Raw genomic sequence first — 17006 nt, forward strand, 5'->3', positions numbered from 1 at the left:
GCCTAGCTTGGAGCCCATATACCCTCGCGGTAGATGGCTGGAAGTCAGAACCCAGGTCAGAGCCCATATTCCCACATTGTAGATACCTGGCTTGGAGCCCATATACCTGTGAATTTGACAGGTGGAGGCTAGTGCCCAGATCAGAGCACATAACCCCACAGTGTAGATGGGTGAAGGCTGGGGCCTGGCTCTGAGCCCATATACATGTGGTGTAGGGAGGTGGAGTTCGTGTCCCAGCTTGGTGCCCATATAACTGTAGGGTAGATTTGGGGAAGCTTGGGCCCAGCTCAGAGCCCATATCTCCAAAGTGTAGATGGGTGAATGCTTGGGTCCAGCGCAGAGACTATATCCCCATAGTGCACACAGGTGGAGGCATGGGGCCTGACTAAGAACCCATATAGCTGTGCCATAGAAAGGTGGAGACTGGGGCCTGGCTTGGAGCCCATATTCCTGCAATGTAGACATGTGAAGGCTGGGGCCTGGCTCCAAGCCCATGTACCTGTGCTGTAGACATTTGGAGCCGGTACCCAACTTGGAGCCCATATACCTTTGGGACAGACAGATGGAGCCTGGGGCCCAGCACAGAGCCGATATACCTGTGGTGTAGACAGGTAGAGGCTGGAGCTAGCTTGGTGGCAATATAGCTGTGGGGTAGACAGGTGGAGAATGGGGCCTGTCTCAGAATCCATATACCTGTAGTGTAGACTGGTGAAGGCTGGGTCACAGCATGGAGCCCATATATCTGTTGTGTAGACAGTGGAGGCTGAGGTCCAGTTTGGAGCCCATATACCTGTGGGGTAGACAGGTGGAGGCTGGGGCCTGGCTCAGAGCCTCTATCCCCTCTTGTAGATGGGTAGAGGCTGGAGCCCATCTTGGAACCCATAAAGCTATAGAATTGGCGGGTGGAGGCTAGGGCCTCTCTCATATACCTTTAGTGTAGACAGGTTGAGGCTAGATCCTGGCTCAGAACCCAAATAACTGTGGTGTACACAGGTGGAGGTGTGGGGCACAGCTTGGAGCCCATATACCTGTGGTGTAGACAGGTAGATGCTGGGGCCCAGCTTAGAACCCCTATGCCTGTGAAGTAGATGGATGTAGGCTTTGGCCCAGCTTGGAGTCCATATCCCCACATTGTAGACAGGTGGAGGCTGGGGCCCAGCTCAGAGCCCATATCCCCATAGTGTAGACAGGTGGAGGCTGGGGCCCAGTTCAGAGCCCATATACCTGTGGAGTAGACAGGAGGAACCTTGTGTTCCACTTAGGGTGCATATACCTGTGGTGTTGACAGGTAGAAGCTGGGGCCCAGATTGGAGCCCCTATATCTCAAGTGTAGACAAGTGGAGTTTGGGGCCCTGCTCATAGCCCAGATACCCACAGTGTAGACAAATATAGGCTGGGGCCCAGCTTGGAGTCCATATAACTATAGGCTATACAGCTGGACCTGGGGGCCTGGCTCAAAGCCCATATTACCGCAATGTAGATGCACAGAGGCTGGGTCCCAGCATCGGGCCCATATCCATACGGGTTAGAGATGTGGAGATTAGGGTGCTGCTTGGTGCCAGTATCCCTACAGTGTTTATGGGTGGAGGCTGGGGCCTGGCTCTGAGCCCATACCCCACACTGTAGATGGGTCAAGACTTGGGGCCTGGGTCAGAGCCCATATACCTTTGTTGGAGACACATGTAAGCTAGGGCCTGGCTTGGAGCCCAAATGACCTCTTTATAGACAGGTGCATGCGTGGGGCTGTGCTTGGTGCCCATTTAACTGTGGTGTACACAGCTGGAGGCTGGAGCACATCTTGGAGCCCATATACCTCTCGGGTAGACAGGCGGAGGCTGGGGCCAGCCTCGGAGCCCACATCCTGAGAGTGTAGACAGGTGGAGGCTGAGGTCCAACATGGAGCCCATGTCTCCACAGTGTACCCGTGTCAAACTGGGGCCCAGATAGGAGCCCACATCCCCACAATGTAGACAGCAGGGCATGTTGGGCCAGGCTTGTCGCCGATAGCCCAAGTGTGTAGATGTGTAGAAGCTGGGGCCTAGCTTGGGGCCCATATCCCCACAGTGTAGACAAGTGTAGGCTGGGGCCCAGCTTCAAGCACATATACCTGTTGTGTAAATAGCTGAAGGCCATGGCCAGCTTGGAGCCCATATATCTCTGGGGCGGACAAGTGGACCCTGGGGCCTTGCTCAGGGCCCATGTCCTCACATTGTAGGTGGGTGGTAGCTGCGGCCCAGCTTGGAACCCATGAACTTGTGGGGCAGAGATGTGGAGGCTTTGGCCTAGCTCAGAGCTCATACACCCACAGTTTAGACTGGTGGAGGTTTGTACTCTGCATCATGCCTAAATTCCCACAGTGTAGACAGGTGGAGGCTGGGGCCTGGCTAGGAATCCTTATACCTGTGTTGTAGACAGGTGCAGGTCTGGCGTCAAGCTTGGAGCCCATGTTCCTGTGTGGTAGATGGGTGGAATCTGTGGCCTGGCTCAGAGCTCATACCCTGCAGTATAGATGGGTGTAGGCTGGGGTCCAACTTGGAGCCCATATAGCTGTGGTGTAGACATGTCGAGGTTGGGCCCGGCTTGGAGCCCGTATTCCCGCAGCGTAGATGTGTGGAGGCATGGGGTATGGCTTGGAGCCCATATAGCTGTGAGTTAGACAACTGGATGCTGGGTCCCAGCTGCAGTCTATATTCCTGCAGTGTAGACTGGTGTACCCTGGGGCCCAGCTCGGAGCGCATGTGCCTGTGGGGTAGACATTTGGAGGCAGGGGTCCCGGCTTGGAGATCCAATAATCATGAGTAGATTGGTGGAGGCTGCACCTGGTTCGGAGCCCGTATCCCCACACTGTTTACAGTATAAGGCTGGGGAACAGCTTGCAGTACATACAGCTGTGGGGTAAATGGATGGAGGCTGGGGTCCAGCTTGCAGCCCATGTAACTATGTTATAGACAGGTGAAGGCTGGGTCTCAGCTCAAATCCCATATACCTGTGGGGTAGACAGGTACAAGCAAGGGCCCAGCTCACAGCTCATATCCACACAGTGTAGACAGATAGAGGTGTAGGGCCCAGATTGGAGCCCATATACCTGTGAGATAGGGAGGTGGAGGCTTGGGCCCAGTTCAGAACCCATATTCCTGCAATGTACACCGGTGGAGGATAGGGACAGGCTCAGTGCCCTTATCCCACAGGGTAGACAGGTGGAGGCTGGGGCCCAGTTTGGAGCCCATATTCCTGTGGTGTAGACAAGGGGAGGCTGAGGCCTGGCTCAGAGCACATATTCTGTAATTTAGATGGGTGGATCCTGGGGCCCAGCTTAGAGCGCATATACCTGAGGCGTAGACAGGTAGAGGCTGGGGTCCTTTCAGATCCCATGTCCCCAAAATATAGATGGGTGAAGTCTGAGGCCCAGGTCAGAGCCCATATGCCAGTGACCTAGACAAGTAGAGGTTCTGGCCCAGCATGGAGCCCACATCCCCCCAGTGTAGATAGTTGTAGTCTATGGCTCAGCTAGGAGCCCATGTACCTATGGTGTATTTTGGGCTAAGACTGGCTTAGAGCTCAGATAACTGTGTAGTAGAGAGGTGGAGATGTGGGGCCCAGCTTAGAGCCCATATTCCCATAGTGTAGATGCGTGCAGGCTGGGGTCCAGCTAGGGGCTCATATCCACACAGCGTAGACAGGTGGGGGCCTGGGGCCTGGCTTTTTGCCCATATAACTGTAGTGTAGACCGGTGGAGGCTTCAGCCTGATTCAGAGCCTAAATAACTCTGCTGAAAACATATGGACGTGTGGGACTCAGCCCAAAGCCTATATAACTCTGGGGTAAATTGGTGGAGGATGGGGCATAGCTTGGAGCCCATATTGGCACAGTGTAGACAAGTATAGGCTGGGGCCCATCTTGCAGCCTGTGCCAGTTTGAATGTATTATGTCCCCCAGAAAAAGCCATATTCTTTGATGCAATCTTGTGGGGCAGACATAATAGTGGGGATTAAGTTGGAACGTTTGAATTAGATTGTTTGCATGGAGATGCACCCCACCCAACTGTAGATGATAACTGATGGGATATTTCCATGGAGGCGTGGCCCCACCCATTGAGGGTGGGCCTTGATCAGTGGAGCCATATAAACGTGCTGACTCAGAGATGGAACGGAGTGAGTGCAGCTGGGAGTGATGTTTTGAAGAGGAGCAAGCTTGCTAGAGAGGAACGTCCTGGGAGAAAGCCGTTTTGAGGCTGGAGCTTTGGAGCAGATGCCAGCTGCCTTCCTAGCTAACAGAGGTTTTCCAGAGGCCACTGGCCGTCCTCTGGTGAAGGTACCCAATTGCTGAGGTGTTACCTTGGATGCTTTGTGGCCTTAGGACTGTAACTGTGTAGCAAAATAAAACCCCATTTTATAAAAGCCTATCCATCTCTGGTGTTTTGCATTCTGCAGCATTAGCAAGCTAGGACACAGCCCATGTACCTGTAGTGTAGACAGTTGGAGGCTGGGGCATGTCTTGGGACCCATATCCTTACAGAATATATAGGTGGAGATTGGGCCCAGCTTGGAGCCCATATACCTGTGTTGTAGACAGGAGGAGGCTGGAGTCAGCTTGGATTCCATATATCTGTGGGGTATACTGGTGGAGGCAAGAGCCCAGCTGGACCATATATTCCCAAAATAGAGAGGCGTGGGGTCCAGCTTTGATCCCATATAAGTTTGGTGTATAGAGGTGGAGACTGGAGCCCAGCTCAGAGTCCATATACCCACAGTGCAGATGAGTATAGGCTAGGGCCCAGTAAGGAGCCCATATGCCAACAGTATAGACAGGTGTAGACTGTGGCCCAGCTTGAAGCCATAACCCCACACTGTAGACAGCTGGATGCGTGGGGCCCAGCTTCAGTCCATACAGCTGTAGGGTAGACAGGTGGAGGCTGGGACCTGGCTAGGAGCCTGTATCCCCACAGTGTAGACATGTGGAGGTGTGGAGCTCAGCTTGGAGCCCATATGCCATGGGTTGACAGGTGGAGTCTAGGGTCTGGCTTGGGGCCCATATCCGCACAGTGAAGACAGATGGAGGATTGGGCCCGGCTCATAGCCCAAATTCCCACAGTGTATCCAGGTGGAAGCTAGGGCCCATCTTGGATCCAATATACCTTTGGGGTAGATAGGTGGAGATAGTGCCCAGCTCGGAGACCATATCCCCACAGTGTAGACGGGTGGAGATGGCAGGTCCAGCTTGGAGCCCACATTCCTGCCGGGTATATGGGTGCCGGCTAGGGCATGGCTTGGGGCCTGTGCCAGTTTGGATGTATTATGTCCCCCAAAACGCCATGTTCTTTAATGCAGTCTCACATACTAGTGTTGGTTAGGTTAGAATCTTTGAATTAGGTTGTTTCTATGGAGATGTAACCCATGGAGGTGTGGGCCCACCCATTCAGTGTGGGTCTTGATTTAATCACTGGAGTCCTATAAAACAGCTCACAAACAGAAGGACCTCAGAGCAGCTGAGAGGGACATTTTGGAGATGGCTGCTGAAAGCAGACTTTGGCTGTCATCTTGCAGATGCTAGCCCAGTGTTTACTCCAGAGAAGCTAAGAGAGGACAAAACACCCTAAGAGCAACATTTTGAAGAAAGCACAGGAGCTGAGAGAGGAGCTGAAACACAACTAGGGATCAGCACACGCCAGCCACGTGCCTTCCCAGCTAACAGAGGTTTTCCAGACACAGCTGGCCTTCGGTGAAGGAATACTCATGTTGATGCCCTAATTTGGACATTTTCATGGCCTTCAGCCTGGAAATTTGTAACCAAATAGACATGCTTTATATGAGCCAATCTATATCTGGTGTTTGGCAAAACAGCAGCATTAGCAAAGCAGAACAAAGCCAAAATCCACACAGTGTAGATGGGTTGAGGCATGGGGCCCAGCTTAGAACTCATACACATGTGGAGTAGACAGGTGGAGGCTGGGGCACGGCTTTAGCCCATATCCCCACAGTGTAGATGGGTGAAGGCTGGGGCACAGCTGCAGCCTATATCCCCACAGTTTAGATAGGTTGAGGCTCGATCCTGGCTCAGAGCCCATATCACCACGGTTTCAATGCGTAGAGGCTGGATTTGGGCTCAGAGCCCATATCTTCTCAGCGTAGACAGGTGGAGGCATGGAACCCAGCTTGAAGCTCATAAACCTGTGGTGTAGACAGGAGGAGCTTGGGGTTCCACTTAGATCCCATCTACATTGGGGAAGACAGGTGGAGGCTCAGGCCCAGCTCACAGACCAAATCCCAACAATGTAGACAGGTGAGGGCATGGGGCTCACTTGGAGCCCATATAAACGTGTAGACAGGTGGAGGCTGGGGCCTGACTCGGAGCCAAAATAACTGGTGTAGACAGGTGGGTGTGTATGACCCAGCTTAGAGCCCATATATCTGTGTGGTAGATGGCTAGAGGCCAGGGCCCAGCTCAGAGCCCATATCACCACAGTGTAGACAGGTGGTGGCTGGGGCCTGACTAGAGCCCATATTCCTACAGTGTAGATGGGAAGAGGCTGGGGCAAGGCTTGGAGCCCAGATTCTCACAGTATAGACAGGTGGGAGCTGGGGCATAGCTTGGAGCCTATATAAATGTGGTGTTGATGGTGGAGGCTTGGGCCCAACTCAGAACCCATATCCACAAAGTGTACAGGGGTGGAGGCTGGGGACTGGCTTGGACCTATATACCTGTGGGGTAAACAGGTGGAAGCTGGGTCCCATTTCAGAGCCCATATTCCTGCAATTTAGACAGGGCACCCGTCCAATGGGCATGGGCACCGGCTGCCAGCTAAGGACAGCTAAGGACAGCACTCAGGGGACCTGGGGCAAGTGGCTAGGGAACAGAAAGGCCAAAGAGGCAGCCCTGGGGGGCCCACTGCTGAAGTGGGTCAGTAAGCTGGTGGGGTGGGGGTGGGTGGGTGTTGGGGGAAGCAGACAATTTTAGGCAGGACTCCTCCACCCTGGCTGGGCAGGCTAGGAACCCTCCCATGGCCCCTTCTCCCTCCCCCGCCTGCTCCTCCTCTGCCTGCGGCTGCACCTGCATCAATGATGGGACACCCTTGGCGCCCCCTTCCCACCCCATCTGCTTCCCCAGGAGCCAGCGCTCCTCAATCAGGCACAGAAGCAGCTGAAGTTGGCAAAGCCCTTTGTAGGAACCGGAGCTAATGAGATCAGGCTCCAGGCACCCGCTGTGGGTCAGGGGCTGTACAACATTTGGCGACAAGCAGGGAGCACTGGCGGACGACAGGCGGCAGGCGCCTCCTGTCTCAGCCTTCAGGCATAAGCCCTTCAGGCTAAGGAGCGGTGCGCTGGGGATGCAGAGAGGGGAGCCCGGACTGGGAAGTTTCCGAGAGTGCGCTCGGGGTGCCCGGGGTCCCTGCAGCCCCTTGCGAGAGCGCCCTGTGCCCCGAGCTCAGTGCGGGGGTCTGTAGACCGAAGACCCTCTCTGGCCGCAAGGGTCTCGCGGACACCCTACGTGCCCGAAGCTGAAGTCCCAAGCACGGGGACCCGGGGGCCCTGCGCTTGGACAGCCCAGAGAACGGAGAGGACCAACGTTGCACGGGCCCGGCGGCCGAGCCCTGCCCCTGGGGAAGCGCGACTTGGGGCGCGGGGTGCGGGCGGGCCGGCCTCGCCGCCGGCTCCCATGAAGCCCGGCCCGGCCTGGGTGGAGCGCTGGTGCAGGGGATGGGCTTGGGGATGGCGGCTTCGGCTTGGGACGGGGCTCGCGGCTCGGACCCTGAGCCGGCCGAGTTCCAGAAGGGCGCGGGGACCACGGGCTGGGGCTGGCCAAAGGAAGCGGTCGCCGCCGCCACGGCGACTGTAGGCGCCACTCGGGGGGGGGCGATCGGTATCTTTTAGGGCACATGGAGGGATGGGGGAGGCACCGGGGAGGGGCGGGCGTTGGGCCGGGATTTAAAAAAAAATCTCCTGCCGCAGCGGCCACAGCTCTGGCGCTCCGCCACCGTGGCAGGATGCCGGGTGCGGGCGTGGAAGGGCGGCCCGGCGGCCCCAAGAATCGACCCGCCACCCCCGAGCAGCGTGCACGCCGGGCCCCGAAAGCCCCGGCCGGACTGCACAGCCGCTGGGCAGCGCGGGGTCCCGTCGATCGCCCCGGCTCTGCCGCCGCGTCACTCACTCGCTCCGCCAGGAAATCAAGGGGCCGCCGCGCCGCCTCCAAGGACCAGGCTTAAGGCTACGCGCGGGGCGCCGGGCGCCGCACCATCTCCGTCAGCCGGGGCCGCCCGGGACCGCGCGAATTGGCGCGACGGGGGATGGCGGACCGCCTCCCTGGGGGGCTGTCCCCAGGCCCGCTTCGCCGTGGGCGCCGGAGCCCGCGCAGCAGCGGCAGCGACGAGGCCAGGACGAGGCCCTGCGCGAGCTTCCCGGGGCCGCCGGGTGATGGCGGCGGCGGTGGCGGCCGTGGCGCCTACCGGTAGGGCGGCAATGCTGCGCCGGCCTCCCGCGGGCCCCGTTACCCCGGCCTGGCAGTAACCCGCGCGCTAGGGTGGCCCGGGCCTCTTGGAAAGAGGCGGGCCGGGAGCGCGGTGCAGTCACGGCCACTCCGGGCTGCCAGGGCCGGCAGGAAAGGCTCGGACCCCGACCCGGCCCTGGCCCCGCGGCGTCTGCGCCTCGTCCGAGCCGCGGAGGGGACCCAGAGGAACCCGGAGCCCTGTAGCCTCCCCGCTTGGTGCTCCGGAGGGTCCAGCTGAAGCCTGCGGGTCGGGCTCCACCTAGTCGCGAGGGGGCTTCCCTGCAGAGCCTGCCTGGAGCTGGGCTTGCCTGCCTCGGGCCCCCTGCGTGGTGGGGGCGCCCCTTTCCCCTGCCGCGCCCCAGGGTTCGGGAGAGGCGGGGGCACCGGGGCCCAGGAGCTGGCTGCTGCGTGGAGGGCTCAGGGCCTGAGGCACTTGGAGGGAGAGCCCAGGGTTCTGAAACACGCACAGGAGCCTGGAAACACACTCAGGCGGGGGCCCGTAAAGGCCCACCTCCTGGCCCCAAAGTGCCACATCCCTCAGGCCAGCTGCCTGGCTCCCCAGCGCCTGGGTCCCTGGGGACATCCCCCCTCCATCCCCAAGTGCCACAAGCAGTCACCTTCCTGCCGCTGGCTTCCCCCTGCCACTGGGAAGGGCAGCTTTTTGTCTCCAACCCAGTTTCCACCCAGCCCAGGCCCAGGGCAGGGGGCATCTATGTGTCACTCAGAGGGTCACCCTAGATCCCAGCACAGGGACCCTGGTGGGAGCCTCAAGACATTTCTGCAGGGATTGAACTTCAAATTCAAGTTCAGATGCCCAGCAAAGAGTGTGGAATAGGGGTCAGGGGGCAAGCCAGGGACTGCAGCTGTGTCCTTGGCTGGTTGGGGTGGGGTGGGTGAGAGGGCCTGGAGCTGGCCTGGAGGGCAGCCCCTGTGATTTGCCCCAAGGTTGCTTTCTTCACTCACAGATGCTTCCTGAGCACCTACTGTGTGCCAGGAGGGGTAGGGAGCCAGAACCACAAGGGCTCTCTGGCTCAGCTAGATCAAGTACATTTGGGGAAATGGAGGCCTGGAGAGCTGAGGTGATGGATACAAAGTCAGGTAAACCCTCGAGGGTGGAGTCCAGCTCGGGGCCCCTGCCTGTCTCTGCTGGGCCCCACCACAGAGGGTGGCAGATCTGTGCCAGCTGCTGGCAGCCCCTCACCCCAGAAGATGCCTTTGAGACAAGAATGCTGGGCCAAGCACAGCACACCCCAAACAGAATTGATCCAAATAGACCTACTCCAAGATACTCAACAGATTTTCAGATGTCAAAGATAGTGGATTCTGAAAACAGCAAGAGAAGAGCAATCCATCATATACAAGGGAAGCTCTATAAGACTAACTGCAGATCTCTCAGCAGAAAACATAGAGGCAAGAAGGAAGTGGCATGACATATTCAAGATACTGAAAGAGAAAAACTGCCAACCAAGAATCCTATATACAGCGAAACTGTCCTTCAGAAATGAGGGTGAGTTTAAAATATTTACAGATAAACAGACACTGAGAGAGTTGGTGAACAGGAGACCTCCTGTACAGGAAATACTAAAGGGAGTGCTACAGACAGATGGGGAAAGGCAGGAGAGAGAGGTTTGGAGAAGAGTGTGGAAATGAAGGTATCAGGAAATAGCAAGTGGGTAGAGATCAGACTTTTGATGTTGAAGGAGTATAGAATGTTCTAGAGGGTTGATTGTATAAATCTAGAAATGGATAGCACAATACTGGGCGATAGTAGCACAACATTGTAAGTGCACTGAACAAACATGAGTGTGAATATGGTTGCAAGAGGAAGGTTAGGGTTCTTTATGACACCAGAAGGAAAGATAGAAGATAAAGACTGGGAATGTATAATCTAGTGAACCCTAGAGTGGTCAATGAGTGTGATTAAATGTACTAACATTAGAATGTTTTTGCATGAGGGAGCAGCAAGAAGGAATAAAGTTCTGAGGTATTTAACAATGTGAATGGACCATGAGGACAGTAGGTTGAGTGAAATAAACCAGAATTGAAAAGACAAACATTATAATGCCTCACTAAAATGGACTAATAACAATGTGTAAACTCTGAGAATTGAATCTGGGAGCGTGGGCTGTAGGGGAAGGCTTATGTAAAGTTTCCTAGATTGTGAGCTCTTACAGCAGTCACTTTTATACATGAGTTGTAACAGTTACTTTTAAATTTTGAGATTCTGACATGTTTGTGGGTGACATGGTCAGTCCCTGGAGCTTCGGGTGTCTGTGTGGCACCTGGAACTCAGAGCCAGAGTTCGGCATCTGGGAGTGTCAGCATTGCCCCATGAATCAACTGCTAAAGAGGCTGAAAAGGAGATTGGACTTTGGAGATATAAATGAAATGGACTTGGTCAAAATCGGGGTAGATCTGACTAAAGGGTAAAGGATGATACTAACCATGTTTTAAAACATTGACTTCTGTGTGGGACCAAAGGAAGAGATGGTTATTTGGTGCAAAATCTGTATTTTCTATAGCACACTATGTAATTTAAGTTGTATTGTCAGTTTACTCAAATGCCATAATTACATGGAAACCTGACTAGGGAGTGAGACCTTGTATTGTGAAGCCCCAATACAACCCAGAGTAATTTGGGCAGAGAATAAAAAGTATTTCCAAAGCCCCCTTGAGAGACTGTGGAAAAATGTGGAAATATTAAACTTCCCCAGATGGGGAATTCCTGATATTCTTGCAAGCATTGGGGACCCCCAGCTTAGTAGTCTGAGCCCTTGATCTTGGGGCTTTTCCTTACAAAACTTGATACTGTGAAGGAGAGGCTAATACTACTAATAATTGGGCCTGAGTCACCCCCAGAGGCCCTCTTTTTTTGCCCAGATATGGCCTCTCTCTCTAAGCCAACTCACCAGGTAAACTCACCGCCTTACCCTGTATGTGGGTCATAACTCCCAGGGGTATAAATCTCCCTGGCAGTGTGGAATGTGACTCCCAAGAATGAGCCTGGACCCTGCACGCTGTGATTGAGAAAGACTTTGGGCCAAAACAGGGAAGAGAATTGAAACAAAATAAAGTTTCAGTGGCTGAGAGACTTCAAATGGAGTTAAGAGGTCATTCTGAAGGTAATTCTTATGTGTTATATAGATAGCCCTTTGTAGTTTTTAGTTTATTAGAATAGTTAGAAGGAAATATCTGAAATTGTTGAATTGCAATCCAGTATCCTTGAATCTTGAAGGTGATCATATAACTATATAGCTTATATGGTGTGACCATGTGATTGTGAAAATCTTATGGCTCAAACCCTCTTTTGTGTATGGACAAATGAGGAGAAGAAATGGGGACAAAAAGTAAATGAATAATTTGGAGGAGGATGATATGGGACATTTTGAGTGTTCTTTTTACTTTTATTTTTATTCTTAGTTTTTGGAGTAATGAAAATGTTCATAAATGGACTGTGGTGATGAACGCACAACTATATGATGAGATTGCAAACAATTGTTTTACACTTTGGATGACTGTATGATATGTGAATATATTTCAATTAAAAAAGATAAACGGGAGATGGGGTATGGGATGCTTTGAGTGTTCTCCTTTACTTATATTTTCATTCTTATTTTCATTTTTATTTTTTGGAGTGATGAAAATGTTCAAAAAATGATTGTGGTGTTAAATGCACAACTAGATGCAACTGTAAAATAATTCTTGTACACTTTAAGTGATTGTATGGTATGTGAATATATTTAATAAAATTACATTTAAAAAGGAAAAAATTAAAAAAACATATGATCATCTGAAGAAACTTTAAAAACATCAAGTAACAAAATTAAGCACCCCTACTTGATAAAATATTAAAAAAAAAGTAGGCACAGAATGGAAGTTGCTCAACCTGATAAAAGGAATCAGTCAAAATCCGGACGCTAATGTCAGAATTAATGGTGAAAGAATGAAAGATTTAACCAAAGAAAAGAAAAAATACAGGGATATATGCTGCCACCACTTGTGCGCAGTGTTGTACTGGGGATTCTAGCCATAGCTAATAGGCAAGAAAAATAAATTAGTGGTGTCCAGATTGGAAGGGAAGAAGTAAACAATCTCAATCTGTAGATGACATCAAAATTTAATTCATCCAAAATGTATATGTAAATGTTCATAGCAACATTATTCATGATAGCCAAAGAGAGGAAACAACAAAAATATCCACTGATGAATGGATAAACAAAATGTAGCAAAACCATACATATTAGTTAGGGTTCTCTAGGGAAACAGATTCAATGAGAGGTGTCTATGACTATAAAATTTATAAAAGTGACTCATGCAACTGTGGGTATGCATGAGTCCAAATTCTGAACAGCAGTCAGCAAACTGTCAACTGCAAGGAAGATGTCCGATGAACTCCTCAGGAAACGAACCGGCAACTTTGACAAACTCCTCAGGAAATGAACTGGGATCTTCAACGAACGTGTTCAATGATCTCCTCAGGAAACAAACCAGCAACTTCAAGGAACTCCTCAGGAAACGCTTCACTGAGCATCCAAAGAAGAAGTGAAGGTCCTCTATCTGTCTTGCTTATAAGTCTTCAGCTGATTAATTGGATTAAATCCAGCCAATTGCATTCTCTCATTGTGGAAGACATGCCCTTTGGTGAGTCATCAGTCACAGCTGCAGTCAATTGACTGATGATTTAATAAACCAGCCTGTTGCTTTATTAACCAGCCTCAAACATCCTCACAGCAATTGTTAGGCCAGTGTTTGCTTGACCAGACAGCTGGGTACTATCACCTGGCCAAGTTGACACATGAACCTAACCATCACAGTGAGTGTATGCTGGGGCACAGTTAATGCCAATATTCCCACAAGGCAGAAGGGTAGAAGCTGGTGACAGGTTTGGCACACATATTCCCACAGTGTAGACAGGTGGTTGCTGGGGTCCACCTTGGCACCCATATCCCCACAGTGTAGAAAGGTGGAGGCATGGGGCCCTGCTTGGAGCCCATATAACTGTGGGGCACACAGGTGGAGGCTAGAGTCCGGCTCTGAGCCCATATCCCAACAGTAGATGGACTGAGGTGTAGGGCAAAGCAAGGAGCCCATAAACCTGTGGGCTAGACAGGTGGAGGCTGGGGTCTGGCTTGGAGCCCATATAACTGTGGTCTAGATAGGTGGAGGCTGGTGTCTAGCCTGGAGCCCATATACCTATGTGGTTGACAGGTGGAGTTTAGGGTTTGGCTCTGAGCCCATATCCCCATGGTGTAGATGGGTGGAGGCTTGGGCCAGGTCAAATCCCATAACTCCACAGTGTTGATGGGTGGAGAGTAGGGCCCGGCTGGGCTGCCATATTCCCACAGTGTAGGCAGGGGAAAGCTGTGGCCTGGATCGGAGCCCATATATATGTGTTGTAGACAGGTGGAGGCTCAGGCCTGGCTCAGAGCCCATATATCTGTGGGGTAGGTAGGTGAAGCCTGGGGCCCAGCATGGAGCCCAGATACTTGTGGAGTAAATGGGCAGAAGCTGGGTCCTAGCTCAGAGCCCGTAAGACTAGAGCGTAGATAGATGAAGGCTTTGGGCCCAGCTTGGAGCCCATATAATTGTGGTTTTAACAGGTGGAGGCTGTGGTTTTGAGAGGTGGAGGCATGTGGCCCAGCATGGAGCCAATATACTAGTGGGGTAGATGGGTGGAGGCTGAGACCTGGCTCAGAGCCCATATATATGTTGTGTAGACAGATGGAGGGTGGGGCCCAATTTGGAGCACCCATACCTGTGGGAGAGATAGGGGAAGGCTGGGGGCCACCTTGGAGCCCATATACCTGTGGGGTTGATGGGTAGTGGCTGGGGCCCGGCTTGGAGAGTATATCCCAAAAGTGTAGACAGGTGTAGGCTGGGGCACAACTTGGAGCCTATATACATGTAGTGTAGAACGTGGAGGCTGGGGCCCAGCTTGGAGACCACATATCTGTGGGGTATACAAGTTGTGTCTGGACCCAGCTCAACACCCATATCACAAAAATGTAGATGGGTATAGGCTAGGACCAAGCTTGGAGCCCAAAAACTCTAGTGTAGACAGGAGTAGGCCGGGGTCCAGCTTCTAGTTCATATCCCACAATGTATATGGTTGGAGGTATAGGGCCTGGCTCCTAGCCCATATACCTGTGGTATAGACAGTTGGAGGCATGTGGCCTAGCTCAGAGCCCATATTCCCACATTGTAGTTGCCTGGCTTGGAGCCCAAACATTTGTGAGTTTGACAGGTGGAGGCTAGTGCCCAGATCAGAGCCCATATCCCCACTGTGTAGACGGGTGGAGGCTTGGGACCAGCTCAGAGACTATATCCCCATAGTGCACACAGGTAGAGGCATGGGGCCTGACTAAGAACCCATATAGCTGTGCCATAGAAAGGTGGAGACTGGGGCCCAGCACAGAGCCAATACACCTGTGGTGTTGACAGGTAGAGGATGGAGCCAGCTTGGTGGCCATATATGCGGTCGCAGTTGACTCGTCTGGGGGGGGGGGTGGCGGCCGGTTGCTAAATCCTAGGCTCCCAGGCTTGCTCTGAGGGTACCGGCGGCGGGGGCTCTTTCCCGGAGGCGAGGGCGAGGCGGGGGACTTGGCCAGGTCCCCGGCGGGGGGGCGTGCAAGGTGTGGAGGGCGGCGAAAAAGAACAGGCAGGACACGGTTCTTTTAGGGTAATAGAAGAAAACTAAGAGAGAGAGAGACTTATTAGGCGAGAGCACAAGCTTATATTGGGCGATTAGAGGGCGGGGTAGCTGTAGAGGTCGAAGGCTTGGATTGGTTCGGAGAGGGTGCGGAGGTTGATAGACAAGGGGCGGGAGTTGTTCTGGTAACTGCGCATGCGCACTGACGGTGGGGGAGTTGCTCTGGCAACGGGGAGTGTCCAGGCGAGATAAGGGGGTGGGGAAAAGGCGGTTCCCTCCGGCAAGCCTCCCCTAACAGTGGTATTTTGGGTGAGGAAATGGGGCCTGCCTCCGGCCTCACTATCCCAGGCCCGGGGGGCTGTGAAGGGCACTGTTCACCCGTACCCACTACCCTCCCCAGGGGTGGCCGATCCCCTGGCCCAGGCCCGCCAAGTCGAAGCACGTAATCAGTGTCCCGCACATATAGCTGTAAGATTGACAGGTGGAGGCTGGGGCCCAGCTGGGAGCCCATATATCTGTGGTGTAGACAGCTTGAGACTGAAGCCTGGTTCAGAACCCAAATAACTGTGTTGTACAGAGGTGAAGGTGTGGGGCACACCTTGGAGCCCTTATATCTGTGGTATAGACAATTAGAGGCTGGTGCCCAGCTTAGAAACCCTGTACCTTTGGGGTAGATGGTGGAGGCTTGGGCCCAGCTCAGAGCCCATATCTCCAAAGTGTAGACCGACATAGGCTTTGGCCCAGCTTGGAGCCCATATCCTCATATTGTAGATGGGTGGTGGCTGGGGCCAAATTTGGAACCTATACACTTGTGGCCATGGGTGGAGACTTTGGCCTAGTTCAAAGCTCATATCCCCCCAGTGTAGACGAGTGGAGGTTTGGGCCTGGCTAGGAGTCCTTACACCTATGTTGTAGACAGGTGGAGGCCTGGGGTCAAGCTTGGAGCCCATGTTCCTGTGGTAGATGGCTGGAGGCTGTGGCCCAACTTGGAGCTCATACCCCACAGTATAAATTGGTGTAGGCTGGGGTCCAACTTGGAGCCCATATAGCTGTGGTATAGATATGTCGAGGTTGGGCCCAGCTTGGAGCCCATATTCCCGCAGTATAGACAGGTAGAGCTATGGGGTCTGGCATGGAGACCATATAACTATGAGTTAGACAGCTGGATGCTGGGTCCTGTCTTGGAGCCTGTATTCCTACAGTGTAGACTGGTGTACCCTGAGGTTCCCAGCTTGGAGCCCCTGTGCCTGTGGGGTAGACATTTGGAGGCATGAGTCCTGGCTGGGAGCTTCTACACCCGTGAGTAGATTGGTGGAGGCTGTGCCACATTGTTTATGGTATAAGGCTGGTGAACAGCTTGCAGAACATATACCTGTGGTGTAAACAGATGGAGGATGGGGTCTAGCTTGTAGCCCATATAACTGTGGGGTAGACAGGAGGAGCCTGGGGTTCTACTTAGCACCCATATACCTTGGGGTAGACAGCAGTAGGCTGCCACGTGGCTCGGAGCCTAAATTCCCACGGTGTAGATGGGTAGAAGCTGGGGCACAGCTTGTAGCCTATATTCCTGTAATTTAGATGGGAGGATGCTGGGGGCCAACTTGGGACCCATATACCAGTCAGGTACATGAGTCGAGGCTGTGGCTCAACTCAGAGCCTTTATCCCCACAGTGTAGATGGGTGGAGGTGTGGAGCCCAGCTTGGAGCCCATTTAACCCTGGGGTAAAAAGTTGAAGGCTAGGGCCTGGCTCTTAGCCCATGTACCCACAGTGTATATGGGTAGAGTCATGGGCCAAAGTGAGGAGTCCATATACCCACGCAGTAGACAAGTAGAGGCCTGGGACAAGCTTGGTGTCCATATAGCTGCAGTATAAAC

Source organism: Choloepus didactylus (genome assembly GCF_015220235.1).
Source record: "Choloepus didactylus isolate mChoDid1 chromosome 23 unlocalized genomic scaffold, mChoDid1.pri SUPER_23_unloc2, whole genome shotgun sequence".
Lineage (NCBI taxonomy): Eukaryota > Metazoa > Chordata > Mammalia > Pilosa > Megalonychidae > Choloepus > Choloepus didactylus.